Source organism: Pinus tabuliformis, chromosome 9 (genome assembly GCF_031772625.1).
Source record: "Pinus tabuliformis cultivar Carrire ecotype Pingquan chromosome 9, CPIR1, whole genome shotgun sequence".
NCBI lineage: Eukaryota > Viridiplantae > Streptophyta > Pinopsida > Pinales > Pinaceae > Pinus > Pinus tabuliformis.
In genome coordinates this window covers 435,541,477-435,561,535 of record NC_142307.1, presented here as the reverse complement: position 1 = coordinate 435,561,535, position 20,059 = coordinate 435,541,477, and the positions used below count along the sequence as shown (strand labels likewise).

Below are 20,059 nucleotides of genomic sequence, written 5' to 3'. Positions count from 1 at the left end.
ATTAGGATATGTGGAAGGAAGGCAGGTCACCGATGGCATAATTCTCACTCATGAAATCATTCACTCCCTAAATCAATCTAAGAATGCGGGTATGCCCCTAAAAATTGACCTCTCAAAAGATTTTGATACTTTAAGTTGGAAATATATTCAAAAAATTCTATTAGCTTTTGGCTTTACCCCCCCTGGGTAAGATGGATTATGAGTCTCATCACCTCTACCTTTTTCTCAATTCTATTCAATGGGATCCCTTCCACCCCCTTCCACCCGTCAAGAGGCATCTCGCAAGGGGACCCTCTCTCACCCTTTCTTTTCGTTATTATGGCGGAAGGTCTTGGATGTTACATCAAATCTGCCCTTCATAACCAGCAATTACGTGGCTTTTCTTTCCCAAATACCCCTGCTTTCACCCACCAACGTTCGTGGATGACAATATGTTATTTAGTCATCCTTCGATCCAGGAAGCCCGTAAACTGAAATCCATTTTATCTGACTTTCCAGATGCCTCTAGCACCTGAATTAACAAAGCAAAATCCCAAGTTTTCTTCTTTCACACACCCCCCATCACTCAATCCTCCATAGTAAGAATTCTGGGCTTGTCGATTGCAACTCTACCCTCCAAATACTTGGGAGCTCCAAAGACAACCTCTGCCTTAAAGCACTCATCCTGGAAAATACTCTTAAAAAAATTGGAAGCCCGTATCTCTTCATGGACCTTCAGATCTCTCAATATGGTGAGTCGCCTAGTTTTAATTAAAGCAGTGCTCCAATTTGTGCTACTCTACCTATTCTCAGTCCTGGCAACACCCAAATGGGTTCTAAAAGCAATCAGAACTCTTCAACGAGATTTTTTATGGGGGAATAAAAAACAAAAAAGAAAATGGGCTCTGGTCAAGTGGGAAACAGTTTGTCACCCAAAATCCTTTGGAGGCACTGGATGATGGGATCCTCAACATAGCAACGAGGTCATGGGAGCATGCATCTGGTGGAGATGGCTCTCAAACCCACATACTCCTTGGGCAATCCTATGGACAACTAAGTATGCTAATAATAGGCCAATTGAAGATTTAATTCGGCTCAAAGACGTTGGCACAGGCTCTTTAATTTGGAATGCTGCCAAACAACATAGAGATCTAATCCAACAACACAATTTTTGGGAAATCGGGAATGGAGATAATGCAAGGTTTTGGGAGGACTCTTGGCAGCAAAGACCAAAATTGAAGGACCTCCTCATGCCCCACTAGTTTCAGGATTGGGTTGAGCAACCGATGATCAATGTAAATCAACTTTGGGAGGAAATTCACAACCAAGGTTATAGACAATGGTTATGCTCAAACCTCATTCTTGGGCAAGCCACACAATACATCAAAGATAGCCTGGATATAGAACTCTCAAACAGGAAAATTCGCCAATCAGATAAAAAAGACATCATCAGATGGGGATATGAAACAAGAGGTACCTTCACATCCCAAGAAGCATATCATATAAGACTAAGGGACCATACCATCAAGGATAGCCTCTGGCACAAAGTTTGGGAACCACCAATTTGCCAAAAATCTCCACCTTTCTCTAGTTGTTGTGCCAAAATAGAATCCTTACTTGGGATAATCTAAGGAAACGGAGTTTTCACGGACCTTCCATTTGCCCAAATTGTAAACAGGCAGAAGAAACTAAGGAACATCTCCTAAACTCATGTCTATTAGCAACCCGACTTTGGGAGAAAGTTAGCTTCAGATGTCAAAGAGATGGATGAAATAAGGAGAATTCAACCAACACTATTCGTTCTTGGGTACCTCACCCTTATAAAAGCAAAATTTTAAACGCCTTATGGAAGCTAATACCAGGTTTCCTCATGTGGACAATCTGGAAAGAGAGAAGCAGCGACATCTTCAAAAACCACTCCTCTCCCACATAAGTTCTATGGAACAACATATGTCAAAACATACGAGAAACCCTGATGCTCCAAACTTGGTTTGATGATGACTTCCCCTCCACTCCATAGGAACAAAATATATGGATGAATTAGAACCTTCAGTGGAACCATGAGCAGGTACACCAAAGGAAAATCCCACCATCTAGAGATATACCTGACAAATGGACTCCACCCCCACCACCCACGGTACTACTCAACTTTGATGGAGTGTCAAAAGGAAATCCAGGTAAAGCAGGGTTTGGATGAATATTCAGAAATCACAAAGGAATTGTTCTTCAAACATTCATGGGGTCAATCAGTTGGGATACAAACAACTCAGCTAAATTAGAAGGAATTTGGCAAGGACTTCTCCTGGCTCAGAACAATAGATTCTTCCCACTCAAAATTGAAGGGGACTCTCGGATCTTAATCAACATGATCAACCAGATCTTACAGGGAACTCCAGCACATAAGGTGGGTAGCAGTTGGAGATTGGCGGAAAGGTTGGAATAGATTGAACAGTGGCTACTCACACATCGCGTAGTTACCATTAGGCACACTTATCGAAATGGTAACAAAGTAGTAGACCTCCTAGCAAACATTGGCGTTGAAAGTGGCAAGACTCTCCAGGTGGGAACTCTTAGTACTATAGCCAACACTCATCAGTTACAGGAGTTCAATGATCTAGTGCAAAAGGAAAGAGCAAATGCAGAGGAAATGCACCCGGATGTAGGTGTCAATAACGACATTTAAATGATTAGACGGACTGCCGACGGGTTGAGCAGCCATCTAGCTCACTGCTTCATCTTGAGAGCCCATCGCAGATGGATTAAAAACCCCTTGCAGGTGACATTTATTAACTCCGAAAGCCATAACGAGCTCACCCGCTTCAATACCATGGCTCCTGCAAATCGTTCTGTTACTCTTTCCCTTCTCTATGGTGTCTGTTCTCCTCAAGCGGCTGAACCGTGTATCAGAACTGCTACAGGCAGTCGCTGCCTCATTCTCCCTTGCCAGGATTTTGGTAATGGTTTCGATTTTATGCACTCTCGTCATTGTTTCCTTGATTGTGGTTCACCCATCCCTACTCACGCCCATCGTCGCCTTTCTTCCAACTCTGTCGCTGTCAATTTAGCTCACACCTATGCCATGGCTCGCCTCAGGCACCATATGCGTAGTAGGCATGGAGGTTCGCGTGGAATTTTTCATCGCTTGCAAGTTTGTACCAGTTCCACCTCTGATTCCTCGGTCTCTACTACTGAATTGCCCAACTCTCTCATTAACCCCTCTCACAGATACCCAAATACTAGAAGCAGTAGAGTTTGGAGGGACAATGTTGTCCACATAGAGGATATCCCACTCCCTCCTCCTTTTGCCCCTCACAACACTCAATTTCGCTTCCGTAGTTCCTTAAACAGGCTTACAATCATAGCCACCATCACAATTTCCTTCGAGGAAGAGTCTGCGATGCAATCTCCTCTGTCCAGTAGTGGGAACAAGCAGAACAGGGCAGAGCCTAGTTGTCATGGGCTAAGCAGCAAGCAGCAAGGTGAAAGCAGCAAGGCTCTGCATGGCAAAGCCAAAGCTGAGGACACTGGTAAGCAACAGATGGATGCAAAAGGCAATGTGGATGCTACACCTGCTCACGGTCGAGGCACGTCTGAAGAGGAAGACGATTGGTATTAGTTTTCCTGCCGGATTGAGGAAGAGCCAGCTCCAAAGGAACCACCAGCCTAACACGCGGCCTTAGGCAAAGTTCTCCGGTTCCTAGGTGGATTTATCTCACTGTTTTGTGGTTTTTTGGTTTCGTGCAAAGGTATCTGGCTTCTAGGTGGATATGTTTCTCTATGTCGTGGTGTTGTGGTCTGGCTGTGCTCTGTTTCTACGACAAGTGTCTTGTATTCTCTGGTTAACTCTCTGCTAGGTGGAATGTCACTCTGTTTCTTGGATATGTCCTTGTCTTTCTGGTTCAAGCTTTGCATTCCTCTTTGTTCATTTTGGAAAACCAAGGTATACTTTGAAACAACTGTTTTGGTTCAATGGCTGGTTTCCCCCTCTGTTGGGGCAGTCTTTAAAAGCTTCTTGGACTGGTTTCCCCTCTGTTGGGGCAGTCCATTACAAATAGCTTCATTTTGTGATGATAACTGATTCTTAACATCTCTGAAATCAGGTCTCTCTGTAACCTTTTTGTATAATATTAATAGATCAATATTACTTAGAAAAAAATAGATATATAGATATATATACGTTCCAAAGGAAAAATCAAAATCCAGATAAACGAAGAAATTTCAAGGAATATATAAAAACTAGGAATGGAGAGCATAGATCGAGTTGCTGCTAATTTTCCAACCTTCATCCCTATTCAGATTGTTACCATGCTTCTCAATTTCTAACGCCTCTCTGAACTTCCTATGATGGAAGTGATCAATTTTGGCTAAAACCCGGCAATCCTCAATACATATGTGGTGATTAGTATTAGACGCATGTTCAGCTAAGGTAGACGAGTGGGACCTATTATGTCTAATATCTTCCGCATGCTCTTGAATCCTCTACTTGATGGAACAACCTATTTCTTCAATATAGGGTGTTCTGCATGAGCAAGGGACTAAGTAGACACCTTTCATATCTTTGGGGTCAACATGATCCCTAACTGACCTGAGGGAGCTCTAGATAGTGTTGAGGGGCTTGAAGGAAGTATGCACCTTATTCTTATTCAGAATGTGGGCGATCTTATTAGTGGTTCCGAGAATGAATAGAAGATGAACGCAATTAGCCAAATCAAGAGGATCCTTTTTTGGCTTAGGTCCGAGGCAAGCTTTTCGAAAAGCTTAGAGCCCAAGGAGTCTATTATAGTCATTATCCTAAAAAAAAAATTAGAATATGGGATTTTTCACTTTCAAAGTGACTTTCATCAGAAATCATAAGAGCTCTAGTGGCTAGGGTGTTGAGAACACCAAATTTTTGAGGAGGATAGTAATGGGAGCTTGCATGAAGGTATTGTTCAGTGCGCGTTTTTTTACGATAAACCTGGTGAGAAAAGGTACCATCTCCTTTCTTAGAGATAAGACCATTAAGGAAGGGAAGACTACCATTGACCTCAGTTTCCATAATAAACTTAATAGATTCAGATTGATTATTAAGATGAGAAAGAAAAGAATCCAGGGAGTCACGCCCATACTTCCAATCAACGAAGGTATCATCGACAAACCTCTTCAAAATTTTAGGGCGAAGGGGGGTAGAGGCAAGGGCTTTAGTTTCAAAGTCTTCCATGAACAAGTTCGCGACCATGGGAGAGAGGGGAGACCCCATAGTTACTCCACACATTTTATCATAGGATTCTCCTTGGAAAATAAAGAAAGTAGAGGTAAGGCAGAGACCTACCAACTTAGCAGTATCAGGATCGGTGATGCAATTAATAACTTCCATAGCCTTATTAATGGGAATATTAGTATATAGAAAGACAACATCAAAGCTCACTAGAAAACCAGCAGGGTCAATATTACTATCCTTAAGCTCTTTAACAAAAGAGGTTGAGTCTTTAACAAAGGACTCAGTATGGCCAACAAGGGGCCTCAATTTTGAAGCTAAGAACTTAGCAAGAAAATATGTAGGTCCTCCTATTGTATTGACAATAGGTCAGAGGGGAATCCCATCTTTGTGTACTTTGGGAAGCCCATAAATCCTAGGGGTGAGGGGGTTGTTAACAATAAGTTTTTTCTTCAGGGGGCTAGGGATATTACTTGAATTTATAGCACGAGCAACCTCATTAGAGATTTTTTAATAGGGTTTTTATTTAATTTTCTATAACTACCACTATTGAGGATGTGATCTAACATTTTACTCTCGTAGCGAGTTTTATTAAGAATCACAACACCACCACCTTTATTGGCTTTAAGATCAACGACATCAGGGTCATTGCTTAGGGCTTTAAGGGCTTGAAACTCTTGCTTAGACAGGTTTCTCTTAGGTGGCTTGGCTTTCTTAAGAATCATAATGCGATCTTGCCTAATAGATTCTTTAATGTTATCGTGGAAGCCCTTAATCCCAAATTCAATATTGTAGATAATATCTTCAAGAGGAATCTTCTTGGGAGCGAGAGTGATATTAAGACCCTTCTCCAAAAGACGAATGGTAGAAGAGTCAAATTCCTTGCTAGAAAGATTAATTTTTTATTTATTAAAATTAGGATAGTGAGAAACCAAATTATTAAATTTTTATTTTTCTTATACAAAGAAAGATTAAGAGGGGGTAGAGCATTATAGGAGGGGGATGAAAATTTACATTGGTTCAAAGAAGAGGGAGGGGAACATATCAAGCTTGAGGGGGGGGGGGGGGGGGGGTTGCGAAATTAGAAGAGGAGGGATGGGCCAAGATCGGAGTAGGGGAATCGAGGGATGAGGTGTAAGCGCAGGGATGGGACAAGACTGGAGAAGGGGAATCAAGTGATGAGGTGTATGCACACATCTGAGCGGTGCGAAGGAGGTTGGGGAAAGGGGTTCTCGGATTGGAGGGGGAGTATGAGTTAAGCATTGCGTTGAGGGATGACGGGGTTGAGGTCCCAGACGAAGGGACGCAGTAGAAACTAGACCGAGGTGCTGAAGGAGACCTGTGGCGAATAGAAAGTGAAACCGCAGGTGGATCATTCGGACTCGTTGATAAGCCACTGCGAATGGGAGCTAACAATGAGCTCGAGGCTGGGCAGTAACGGGATGGGCAAGCATCAGGGAGAGGATCAACAGGGTTTCGAGAATCGGTCTTCTCGAACTGGGGAGAAGAAGAAACATCGCTGCAGGGGGGAAGACGACATGAGGTCACCTCAGACAATGCACGAAGAATTTCGAAATAGGAAACAATACTATTGGTAGACTGAAAATGCTCGGAAATCTTCTGAGTAGCAAAATGGCAGAATGAGAATAAGGAATAGTTAACTCTAAACATTATGGATCAGAGAAGTCTAAGCTCGGAAATCTTATCATATTGTTATAAAATATTTTGATTGTGAAATATGTTATGTTTTTTTAGCATGTGGTATTGACGAGCCGTGGTATTTGCCCATGATATTGTAACAAAGCCTATTTACAAATTAATAATATTCATGGTAAATTGAGGGTGAATATCCATCGTTAGGAATCTTGTCATATAGTTATAAAATATTTTGATTGTAAAATAAATTATGTTTTTTAGACATGTAGTATTGACCCATAATAAAATCCAATAAAAATATCTCTTAAATTACCTCCTTCCAAATAAAATAAAATATTTAGTAAAATATTTTACCCTACAATGCAACAATCCAGGAAAATAGCATATAGCATTTAATAACGAACTCACTCCACAACCTAGATGCCAGATATTACTTTCTATAATTTGACTCTCTCCATGACCTTCAACCTCGTAAAACTGAAAAAACCTAAAGACTAAATCAAACAAATTTAAGAGAGTTTCGAAGAAATCCCAGTGGCCACACGCTTTTCGAAATGCCAAAAAAAAACCCTCCGAGGTTTATTTGTCGGCGTGTACTTTTCCGACCAGTTCAAGCCAAATTTACAAAACTACTCCGTCTAACATTGACACGTAATACCATACCAACTCTAATAAGTCGAACGACTTAATGATAAGATAAGCCCACGGACTTATATTTATTAATGCTAAAATACATTCTCATTTTTTATAATTAATTATTTATCATCGGGCAAAGCCCACGCATTTATGGAGCACTTTGTGGTGAGATTACGTGTTGCAGGTTTTACGCTCCGTTTGTAGTGATAAGCGTGCACTCTCGCTATATAAGTTGGGCAGCTGGGCGATCTCACCACCACCCCACTTTTTCTTTCACTGCGATTTTAGTTGTTTTGAATTGGAATTGAGAATTCAACGTTCGGCCACCTTGGTCATGTAAAGTCTGTGTAGCGGAATTCTCGCTCTAATTGCTATACACCCATCACCAAATAATCAGAAGATTTGTGTTTTCTGTTGTAGCAGGTACTTCAGCCCTTGGGTGGAGTTGCATTATTTGTTGGTGTAAGGCTTAAATCCTTTCGGCACAATGTCTTTGAACAACGACCTGGTGTTCCTGATATTACAGTTTCTCAATGAAGAGAAGCACACAGAAGCTGCCCACATGTATGTTTCCAAACCCGGCCCTTGAATTATCTTTTCTCAATGGTTTTTTGCGTATGTGGTGTGTGAATAATGACCTGATTTTTGGTTCTGCTGGTATGCATGAGCGCAGGTTGGAGAAAGAATCCGGGCTTTACTTCAACCTGGATTACCTTCAAGAGCTTGTGCTTACCGGAAAATTCGATGAGGCCGAGAGATACTTGTTGGGCTTTATTAAAGTAGAGGACAACAAGCATTCTACTAAGATATTCTTTGAGATAAGGAAGCAGAAATATCTAGAAGCACTGGACAGGTATGGACTCTCTTTGCTTTTTCCTCGCTTACAGTGACCATGAATGTTAGATTTATTGCATTTATGGGTATTTCATAACGCGGTATTATAGAGTTTCTGACGTTTGGTCTCTCTTAGTCTATCTCTTATAAGTTTTTCCTATTAATTTGTTTCGAATTTGTTGGAATCACACTATTGAGTTTTGAATTCTCCACCATCCTACTGCACTAATTTTCACCATCTGAGTGTACTATGCTGAATCCATATCTGCCGGATCTTCACCATCTTAGTGCACTATGCTGAATCCATATCTGCTGGATCATGTATGTCATTGAGTTTGTGATTCCCCACCATCCTAGTACAATGATTCTCTACAAGCCCCGTGCACTGGGTATTTCAAAGTGCTGAATCTATATCTGCTGGATCTATGGATCCATGTATGTTTCTCTGGATTCCCCCAAATATTCTGAAATATGTAATAGTTAAATAACATCATTCTAGGCTTGTCAATGTAGGTAGATCAGTTTATTTAGTTTTTTATAATTTTGTTAGATTTATTTTTCCGTTATGTTTGTTAATGTCGTTGTCTAGTTGGGGTTTTTGCTTGAAAATTTTATGATCTTAGAAGATGTTTTATCTATTTGATTACATGCATTGAAAATGAACAGAATATTGTGTGTTACCATTCTTCAAATATTGTAGAAGCAGGTAATGAATTCTCATTCAGCTAATGAATTCTCATTCTTGTTATATTTTAAATGATTAATTTCTCTGTCTCTAGGTTTTAGGAATTCTGGGTTTTAGCTTTGTGCCTAGGGTTTAGGAATTTTGGGGTATTAGCTTTCTTCCTTAACTTATCTGTGAATATGAATCTATTTTGGTATCAACAGTAATCATTTGAATCTGAGAGGTTGGGCTGTTTGTCTGTTGGAGTCTCTATATTAAATGCAAATATGTTAAATGAATGGTGTGATTTTGTTGGGTGATTCAGAGTAATATGTTCTTAGTCTGTCAATGTTTTTCTTATTTATAAGATCTTGGTGTTTTTCAATGTTTTTATAAAGTTCTTTCAAATGGGTGTTTAGTAGATCCACAATCGGAACTCACTTAAGAGTGCAACATAGTTACTTTATTACCAAGCTATTTAAAGTGGTGTTGAATCTAGTTGAAATGTTAACAACTATTTTACCCAACCATATCTTTACTATTTTACCCAACCACGGAAGCTAACCTCATTTTGAGAAACTAGTTACTTTATTACAGAGGTAACTAGTTACTTTATTACAGAGGTAGCTAAAGTGTTGAACCTGGTTGGGAGGTTAGCAACTATTCTAGCCAACCACCCAACCACTTAAGCTAATCTCATTTTGACAAAACTAATCTATTTCATGTTTGTGGGGGTAATTTCTTTGTTAATATTGAATTTTCTATTGTTTCACCTTTGTTAATAATAAGTTATTAATTTCACGGTCAATTATATTTTGTGGAGATGTTGAGTATTCTCTTAATCCTTATCTTCTCCCAGGTTTGTCAATGCCAAGCTGTTTTTGTTTGCAAGGCTACTTGTTTTTCTGTATCTGTAGACACTGACACGGTAAACAATTCTCATTTTCCAGGAAAGATCGGTTCACAGCTATGAACATACTTAACAATGACCTTAAAGTGTTCAGAAATATCTCTAAAGAAGTCTACAGAGAGATAACAGAACTGATTACATTGGAAGACTTCAGGTGATGTTTGTTTTACTGTTTATATTTTACTGCCTGCTTGAATATTTTCTTCTCTAGGTAAGGTCTAACCTAAACTTCTGATTCTACTTGTAGGGAAAACGAACAGCTTAAACAGTACAGGGATACACAGTCTCAACGAATTGCTATGTTTCGAGAGATTAGTTCAATTGTACAATCCAACCCTTTAATCTGCAACAAGTTGACTTTTCCCAGCATTAAAGCTTGCAGGCTTAGGGCCCTCATCAATCAAAGGTTCTGCCTCTCCCCTCATTTAATTATTAAGACCTTTTGATTCAGTTTGAGAATTTCTCTACAAGATATATATAATGTGCAGTTTCTCAACAAGCATGATGGTAGCTGTATAGACATGCTGTCAACTGTTGCAGCATCTAAACCCACTTCTGGATTTTATAATTATTTGTTGACATTTGGGAGGAAAATTTCACCTTGATTCTGTTATATTTCTGTTATAATTTCTAACAACAATCTGATACATTTCTATGTGCATGTGCTTTTGTTCAGTCTTAATTTGCAGCATACGCTTTGCAAAAACCCTCAACCTATTCCCGATGTCAGAACATTGTTTACTGATCACACCTGTGCACCTTCAAATGGAGCTCTAACTCCATCTCCAGTAAATAATAATCTCACGCTTTGCAAAAACCCTCAACCTACTCCCGATGTCAGAACATTGTTTGCTGATCACACCTGTGCAGCTTCAAATGGAGCTCTAACTCCATCTCCAGTAAATAATCATCTCATGGGGTCGATTCAAAAAATGCCAGCTGTGAGTCACCAATTTGATTAGTATCATGAATATCCTCTTCATGTTTTCCCCCTTTTATGAATGTGCATTAGTGAATTATTGATCTAAATCTATATCTAGCACTGTTTGAATAAACTTTTAATCTGATTGGTCGCAGCGATTTCAACCTCAAGTTGGTCCTGTTGCTCGTAGTCCTGCAGGATGGTTGGCAAATCCTAGCACTCCTGTACAACATGCTCCAGTAGCTTTTGGTGCAGCATCTCCCTTTCCACCTCTAAATGCAGGTTAGATAGTTGATATTCTGTAGGTCTAATAATCTATATTATTCCTTGTAAAAAAGGGCCATGTATGCTTGCAGGTTTAGAATTGAAGCACAGATGCAAGAACAACCCTACATCTTAATAATTTAATCTGAATAGTATATTTCAAAAGTGAACGATAAAGATTTTTGATTTTAATGGTTTGTTCTTAATGACCTCAGGTGCTTCGCTGCAACGACCTAGAACTCCCCCAGCATGCAATGGTGGATTTCTTTTTCAGTTAACTAATTCCAAACATGTGATAGAACGACCTGGCTCTGGTCAGGTTGATGAGGCATGTAACATCGTTTCTATTAGATTTTGTGCTCCTGAATTTTGATGGAGGTTTTCTAGTGTTCAAAATTCTTCAAGTGTTTTGGAAATTTTGGTCCCACTTCAAAATTTTGATTGTATTTTGTTCCCTTTTTAACATTTTCGATTGCATTTTGGTCCCATTCTCTGCAGACCTGGAATTTAGGACCAACTCATCCTAAAGAGAAGCCCTCGGAAAATGATCTTCCTAAAATAGTTGTGAGAAACCTCAACCAAGGTTCAAATGTTGTTAGCATGGATTTTCATCCTCAGCAGCAGACAGTCTTATTAGGTAATCTGCCATTTCAATTTCATTAGGCTCCGAAACACAAATTTTCATCTAAAGTCTTATTTTAAATGCACTCTAATCATGATATGACTTAAACCTACTCTCAATCGGATGAACATTTTGCAGTTGGAACCGATGTTGGTGACATTGCAGTTTGGGAAGTGGGATCAAGTGAAAAGTTAACTCAGAAGTCATTCAAAGATTGGGATAACTCGAGTCGCATATTGTCTGTGCAGGTGTAGATATCACATTGTGTTTTAGTGCTAAGTGATTTTGGTGAAGAAATACTTTTTATACTTAACTATTCACAGCAGTAGTTCTTTCCTATGATGTGATTATTAGCGGTATAGAGTTTTGGATGACTCACACTTATTTCCTGTTATGTTCAGGCCACTATTTCAAATGAATCAGTTGTGCCAGTGAAGCGGTGTATTTGGAGCCCAGATGGAGCATTGATTGGTATTTACATTTCTTTTATTGTTTAAATTTTAGGTCTTTATATTTGTCTTTGATAAAGCTACTTTTACCATATCAAAGACTATATGGTAGGTAATAGGAACCGTTCATTGATATAACCTAGCATGCAGGAGTGGCACTTTCTCAGCATCTAGTTCACATGTATTGCTATAATGCGACTTGCGAGTTGAGGCAACACCTTGAGGTTCGTATTCTAGCTCAAAAATAGGTTACATTTTGTTGTGGTTTCCTTTTTGGAAACATGGTTATAAGTGACAATGGTAATGCAACATTGCAGATTAATGCACATATTGGTAGTGTGAATGACATTGCCTTTGTGCACCTTCAAGGAAAGCTGTGCCTTATCAGTTGTGGGGATGATAAGACCATTAAGGTAAATTTAGTACCTTCTGGTTGAATTCATAAATGTTTGGATTCCCAATTATGATCAGTCAGTGCTACAAAAGCTTGCAAATTTGAACTAATTTTACTATCATGGATGTTTACCATTATGATCATTTGTTAGCTGAACCCTTCCATTGTGCAGGTATGGGATGCAGAAACAGGCTGCAAACAATACACATTTGAAGGTCATGAAGCACCTGTCTATTCTGTCTGTCCTCAATATAAAGTGAATGTCCAGGTACTTGATTTCTAGAAGTCTTTCTGCTACTTTAACAGGAATATATCATTTATGTAGTGTGAGGATTACTAGCAAATTCCTTTTTCTATATAATTCCTATTACTGTTGAAATTTTCTCCCATGTCTGATAATATTCTGTGAATAATTGCAGTTCATTTTATCTATAGATGTAAATGGGAAAATTAAAGCCTGGTTGTATGATCATCCAACATGTAAAATTGACTATGATGCTCCCGGCCATGGGTGTACTGCAATGGCTTATAGTGCTGATGGATCACGGTATAACACATTTTTCTACTTTATGGGTATATATTGGGAGGTTTGAATGCATAATAAGGATAATAGTTCACCAGAAAGTACTTTATCCTGCTTTATCAAGAGCACTTATTTCAGGGTATTTTTTAATTCGTTTATCTTCTTTGGGATTAGGTTTTTCACATGTGGTACAAACAAAGAAGGAGAGTCATACTTAGTTGAGTGGCAAGAAAGTGATGGAGTAATCAAGCGAAGGTATTTTGGTTTTGAAAAGCAGTCCTCAGAGGTGGTGAAGTTTGCTACAACAAAAAATAGGTTCCTTGCAGCTGGAGATGAATGTCAAATTAAGTTTTGGGATATGGATAACATCAATATCTTGTTAACAACCGATGCTGAGGGTGGCTTGCAGGTAAAAGGATACATTTACCATGGCAGCTATCATTAAGAAATTTAGATCTGGATGTGTGATAGAGTTTACATTACTTGAATTTCCTTCTTTTTGGATTCTGCACTTAATGCATTTCCCATGGAAATCCACTTGGTACTCCCCCTCATTCCACAGATGGTAATGAGGGTGAACTAGGTCAGCTATCAATAGTTGGCTTAGGATGAGAGCTAGTATTTTAGAAAGTTGGATTACTCTCAGCCAGTTGAACTCACCCAATTGACATCGTTGATGTTTTCTTATTACGATTGAGTATTAAATTGATTCAGTCCTCTGGCCTTCTGCAGGATAGACCTTGTCTCTGTTTCAATAAAGATGGTTCACTGTTGGCTGTAACAACACGTGATAGTGGGATCAAGATCTTAGCTAATGCAGATGGAGTTAAGCTTGTAAAAATGCTAGAAGGTGGAAGGGTGACACAGGAGTCAAAGGTAACTAAGTACGATGCCAAATTGCACATTCACTGGGCATATATGGAAAATAATGGCTAAAACCTAATTGTGGCATCTCTGCAATGCAGCCTTCATTTTCAAAGATCATTGGTGCAGCAAATACAACCGGCCCTATTCTTGGTGCAGCAGAAAATTTAGAAAAAATTCCATCAGCAATATTGTTGGCAAGTGATTTTGTTAGAAGACTCACTATGTTTGGTTCTTGTGAATATTTTTACACTAGTTAGTGGATAAAGTAATAGATAAACTTTCAGTAATGTTTGTTTTAATTAAATATCTAACTGTACTGATCAACACACAACTGCAGAATGGTGTTTCTAGCACTTCGATGGTCGATGTCAAACAGAGGCTTCAAGATGAGGGTACAGGTGAGAACGAGAGCACAAACTGGAAGTTCACTGAGGTAATGGAACCAGTCCATTGTAAGTCTATCAGATTAACAGATCCGCTGCCAACAGCAAAGGCAAGTTCTCTTATATATAGTAGATTGAAACTACTCATTTTCATGTTCTCTCAGACTATAAAATATCCTACTGACATGTGTAAATTTCTTTGGTGAATTGTACAGATTGTTAAATTACTTTATACATATTCAGGTTCTTGTCTCTTAGCTTTGGATAGCAATGCTGCACATAAGCTATGGATGTGGCAACGTAATGCTTTGAATCCATCTGGCAAGGTGTGTCTTCAACTTAGGTGTCACTTGAAGTAGTTGAATGCCTCTTCCATTGTCGATTTAAGTTCAATAAATCTTTGGAACTTACTTTACAGGTTAAAGCAAATGTCCAACCACAGATTTGGCAACCACCCAATAACACCCTTATGAAAAATGATACTAGTGACAGAAGCCTAGAAGAGGTTGTCCCTTGCTTAGCTTTGTCAAGGAATGATTCGTATATAATATCTGCTTCTGGTGGGAGTGTGTCCTTGTTCAACATCGCAACATTTAAGGTGAGCAATTCTTCTGCTATCGGCACATCCGGTTCTGTTGAATTCATGAATTTCTGTAGTATAACATAATAAGGCATGTATTACATGAATAAAAGGGTCTATCGGAAGTTTACGTGGTATTTTAATAATTGATATGTATGAATTTTAAATCTGTAGTTATTCCTATATTGATGCAGGTCATGGAAAGCTTCATGCCCCCTCCCCCAGCAGCAACATGTCTAGCTTTCAACCCTTTTGATAATAACATCATTGCTATTGGAATGGAGGATTCGACCATTCTCGTTTTCAATATTCAACTCGCAGAGGTGTTGTGCATTTACATATTTACTTTCAGTGCCTAGTATTGTTATCTGATCTCTTATGCTATGACTAGAATACCACTGAATGAGTTTCATTACAGGTAATCATGAAACTCAAGGGGCATCAGAAGAGAATAACTGGCTTGGCATTTTCCAAAGATTTAAATGTTTTGGCATCGTCAGGTGCTGATGGACAGGTATATAATCATCTCTGGAGATAACAACATTATCTACCTTCACCATTTACTATATGGAATAAACCTTTTGACTAAAACTGATATTGTGGTGACAGCTGTGTGTCTGGAACATTAATGGATGGGAGCAGTGTAAATCAAAAGGCATTAATTCACAGGCAGGAAGGTTTCCATCACCAATCGCAGTTACGACAGTTCAGTTTAATAATATTAATCAAGCTCAATTGCTAGTTGTGCAGGAAAGCCAAATTGCAATTTATGATGCTTCTGAATTGGAATGTTTGTGCCATGTAAGATGCCATGCTTATATATGCTTTTGTCCTGTTAGATTTTTTAACCTTTGAAATTATGGTGTGGTTGTATTTGATATAGATGGAGGTATATTGTCTTAGGATGGATTAGTTAATAAATATTTGCATTGCAGTGGACACCTCAGGAACCAATGCCTGCACATATTTCTTGTGCCACATTTTCATGTGACGGTCTACTAGTCTATGCTAGTTTTTTTGATGGTTCTATTGGTGTATTTGATTCTGAAGTCCTAAGGCCACGTTGCCGTATTGCTCCTTCTGCATTTATACCAGACATGGGCAGGTAAGGTGTTTCATGATTCATCCTGCAAAGAGAAGGATTATGGTAGTCTTCATGCTAAGATTGTTTAAATGAAATAGTCTGGCTGTTGCAATTGGATTCCACTAAATGAAAATGTTGTTTCTTTTGCTTATGTGCAGTGGAGATATCTATCCACTTGTAATCGCTGCAAATCCACATGTACCCAATCAGATTGCCGTAGGATTGACCGATGGAGGTGTTCATGTGATTGAGCTTGACACATAAAGGTCAATGGCGTGCTGGAAGATCCGATAATCCGGGAATGAATTGTAAAGCCTCTATTTTTCGTTGTTTTGTGGCCCACAAATTTTTTTGCCAGTGGGAGGTCAATATGAGGATTAATTTTGTAGTATTTTCCTGGGGGCTTTCCTTTTCTAACGTTAGGTATTGCCATTTGTAATGTTGTTTCTATTTTGGTAGTGTTTCTGTTGTGTAATTTTTGTAAGGTGATGCAATATACAAGGCAGCCTGGCAGGGCTCTAATTTTTATTAATTACAGTCAGCTTAAGTTGAAGATGAATGTAAGCGACTATAAATGTTTTGAAAATGAATATTTATAGATATCTAAAGGCAATGCAACTTCAGAGTGTTTAACATAAAATGTTGTGGAAGAATGCTGTTACCTCTCCATACCACAATTCTTTGTTTTGGATATTTTCCACCCTGGGTAAACTTATTATATCAATGAAAAATTCTACTGATAGTAGATAGATGAGAACAGTTTGGTGATTTTCATGAGTTTGTAATGCCAATATACCTTAAATTTCAATTGAGCAAGAAATATTTATTTGAAGAATCTATGCCTCTTAAAAACTATAGCTACAGGATAAAAAAGCTTGACGTGAGCGTTTAGCAATATTCACCTCCCAACTATCTCACAGAAAGCATTTATGTGAGTTAAGTTATACCAGACCAGGATTACGGATAATCATGAATTAGAGATTAGTTAGAATATCTTCAACGATATTGGAAAGACACTGTAGTCCGGCAATGTTGCAGAACACTTCAAACAAGAAACAGTGGAATTAGAGTAAAATAGAAGAGAAGGAAAGAGGTATGTTGACATTATCATACCATGGAAAAATGACATTGGGGAAATTTTATGTAAAGTTTGTGATGGATAAGCATGGAAAGAATGATCTGAAGCCTCACGATGTTCAGAACCTAAAAGGACATGGTCCAAATTCACTCTGAATATGAGAAAAGGGCGGAGGTACAGAAAGAGAGAGCAATTGAAAAACTAACAAAGTAATCTACTTTCAATCAATTTCAGTTGCACTCATGTATGAAAGTGCAGTGCTTTCCAAGTTGCATGTGGATGTCCAATATAATTCAGCTATTGCACTACTAAATCATGACTTTACCATGTAACCACTACACTTCTAGATGCATTTAGTAATAGTATGCATGCATGTCAAACCCTTAAATTGCATTTCTTAATATATCTCAGATGTTAAATATTTGAACATACTTCCACAGTACATGTTGCAAGTTCAGACTCTAATGTAAAACTTGCTATTCATAGGTGACACTACTTCTATCATTGAAAAAGAAAATGGCTTGTTTATGGATGATCCATGGAATGACACATGTGATTGAGTGTGCAGGTTAAGTTAATGACTACGAGCCATTAAAAATGTTTTGTAAATGAATACTTCAATACTATGGTATTCCTTTAGATATATATAACATAGGCTATATAACTTTAAGGTGCTTAACCCAAAATGCTGTGGAGGGATGCTTGTTATTCTGGATAAACTTCTTATTTTATCAATGAAAAACTATGTTGATTCTAGAAGGAACATAACAGTTTGGTAACTGTCATTCTTCGTCTGGATTGTTTTTCCTTTCTGGATAAACTTCTTATTTTAACAATGAAAAACTATGTTGATTCTAGAAGGAATATAACAATTTGCTAACTGTCACCTTAAGTTTCAGTTGAGAAACAAATATTATTTTATTTTGAAGAATGTAACACCCTTTCTCAGGAAGAACTACTGTTACATGTTTAGAAAAGATTATGATGGAAACGATTAACAAATTTGTTCACCTCTCTGTTAGTTCAGAGATTCATTATAAAGTTTTATGTGAGAGAGGTTATACAAGGGTTCAAATGACAATGGATTTTATTTTATTCTTTATAGAACAACATAAAATAACTATATGTTGTTCTATAAAGAATAAAATAACCATATCTTGTTCTAAAGAATAAGATAAATATAGAATTTTTTTACTAAAAGGAATGTTTTGAAATTCATCTTCTGGTAGAGTAAAAATAAGTTGATAACTATAGAAATTTTTACTAGAAGGAATGTTTTGAAATTCATTTTCTGGCCGATTTTAGAATGTTACAAATATAAGGTTTTTGTTTTTCCTTTGACATTTGAAATTTGTTTAATCTTTTTCTTTATTGGGATGGAAGGGTTATTGTTCCTTATAATATACTAAGATCTAGGATGTTGATACTCTAGTAGAATCTTATATCTAATAATATTACCATGTAATATGTTAAGTAGAAGTTAGTTTGCAAGGATGCAATCTCATAGATGTCAAATTAAATATAATATTATTGTTAGATGCCATCTTCTTGAGAGCTGAGAAGATGGCCTTCAATGGGCTAAGGCTAGAGTATGCCTTGGAAGGAATCTCTAATTTGTTATCATGGAAGGATTGCATGGATGCAATATTGTATGATAATGGATTGCTAGAATACAGTAAGACAGATGATGCAAAACTTAAGCATTTGAAGCCTAGAACCTTGCTTAGTGGAAGAAAAATGTAGCTAAGGTGAGGATAAAAATATTGATACTCTAGTAGAATCTTATATCCAATAATTTTACCATGTAATATGTTAAGTAGAAGTCAATTTGCAAGGATGAAATCTCATAGACGTAAAATTAAATATAATCGTATTGTTTGATGTCATCTTCTTCAGAGATGAGAAGATGACCTTCACTAGGCTAAGGCTAGAGTATTCTTTGGGAGGAATCTCTAATTTTTTTTCATGGAAGGATTGCATGGATGCAATATTGGACGATAATGGATTGCTAGATGATGCAAAACCTCAAGCATTTGATGCCTAGAACCTTTCTTATTGGAAGAAAGATGTAGCTAAAGTGAGGATAAAAATATTGGAGGAAGTACATGATCATATTATCTCGAATCTCTATGGCAAAGAAACTTTGTTTGCAATGTGGAACACAATGATAGAATTTTTCAAGAATAGTAGTGACGACAAGAAGTTGACGCTCAAGGATGAACTTTGAAGTATTAAGATGTAAAAGAATGACACAATTCCGCAGTATTTGAGGAAGTTTACATAGTGTAGTGTTGAACTTTGTGGGGTCGGTGTTAATTTCCTAAAGAAGACTTGGTAACCTTATCCCTTCTAGGCCTTCTGAAGGGTTGGCATAACTATTAAGATTCAGTAAATGGGAAGGAGAAACTACCAAGTTGGGAGCACTTATGGTTCAATTTGGTACAAGAGGAAATAAGGCCGAATACCAGAGATGGGATTCCATCCAATGGAGAGGATGAAGAAGAATTGCAGTAGCTAGAAAGGCAAAGAAGGGAAAAGGGAAGAAATCCCAATCCAAACCAGAATCCAGTCAAAGGGGAAAGAAGAAATATTTGTTAAAAAATAAATTCTTCCATTGTTGTGAATTCAAGCACTATGCCACAAAGTGTCCACACAAGAAGGAAAGCAAGGAAACCTCAAGAGGAGAAGTAGGTGAAGCTTTCGATTCAAGTTCATCATTCCATGTGATGGATAGTAGATGTTTTTTTAGTGGCCTAGAGGAGAAAGCTTTTCATTAGCACATTGAGATGGTGGATGACAGAAGGTATAGCGCGATCAAGATTGGTATAATCACCTTTCAGAGGGATTCAAGCTCCCCCCTTAGGTTCAAGGATGTCATGTTCATTCCAAGCATAAGAAAAATATCATCTCTATTGCAATTTGGGAAGAACATGGTTATGATGTGATCTTCAACAAAGGAGATGAATCCTGAAACACATAGTCACGGGACAGGTGAAGCAGATCAGGGTTCGTGTGAA

General features: G+C 38.1%; 1 pseudogene; it reads left to right on the top strand.

Moving 5' to 3' along the window:
• Window positions 1–7,955: 7,955 nt before the first annotated feature.
• On the top strand, window positions 7,956–16,491 carry LOC149149033 (protein TOPLESS-RELATED PROTEIN 2-like; annotated as a pseudogene).
• Window positions 16,492–20,059: the final 3,568 nt, after the last annotated feature.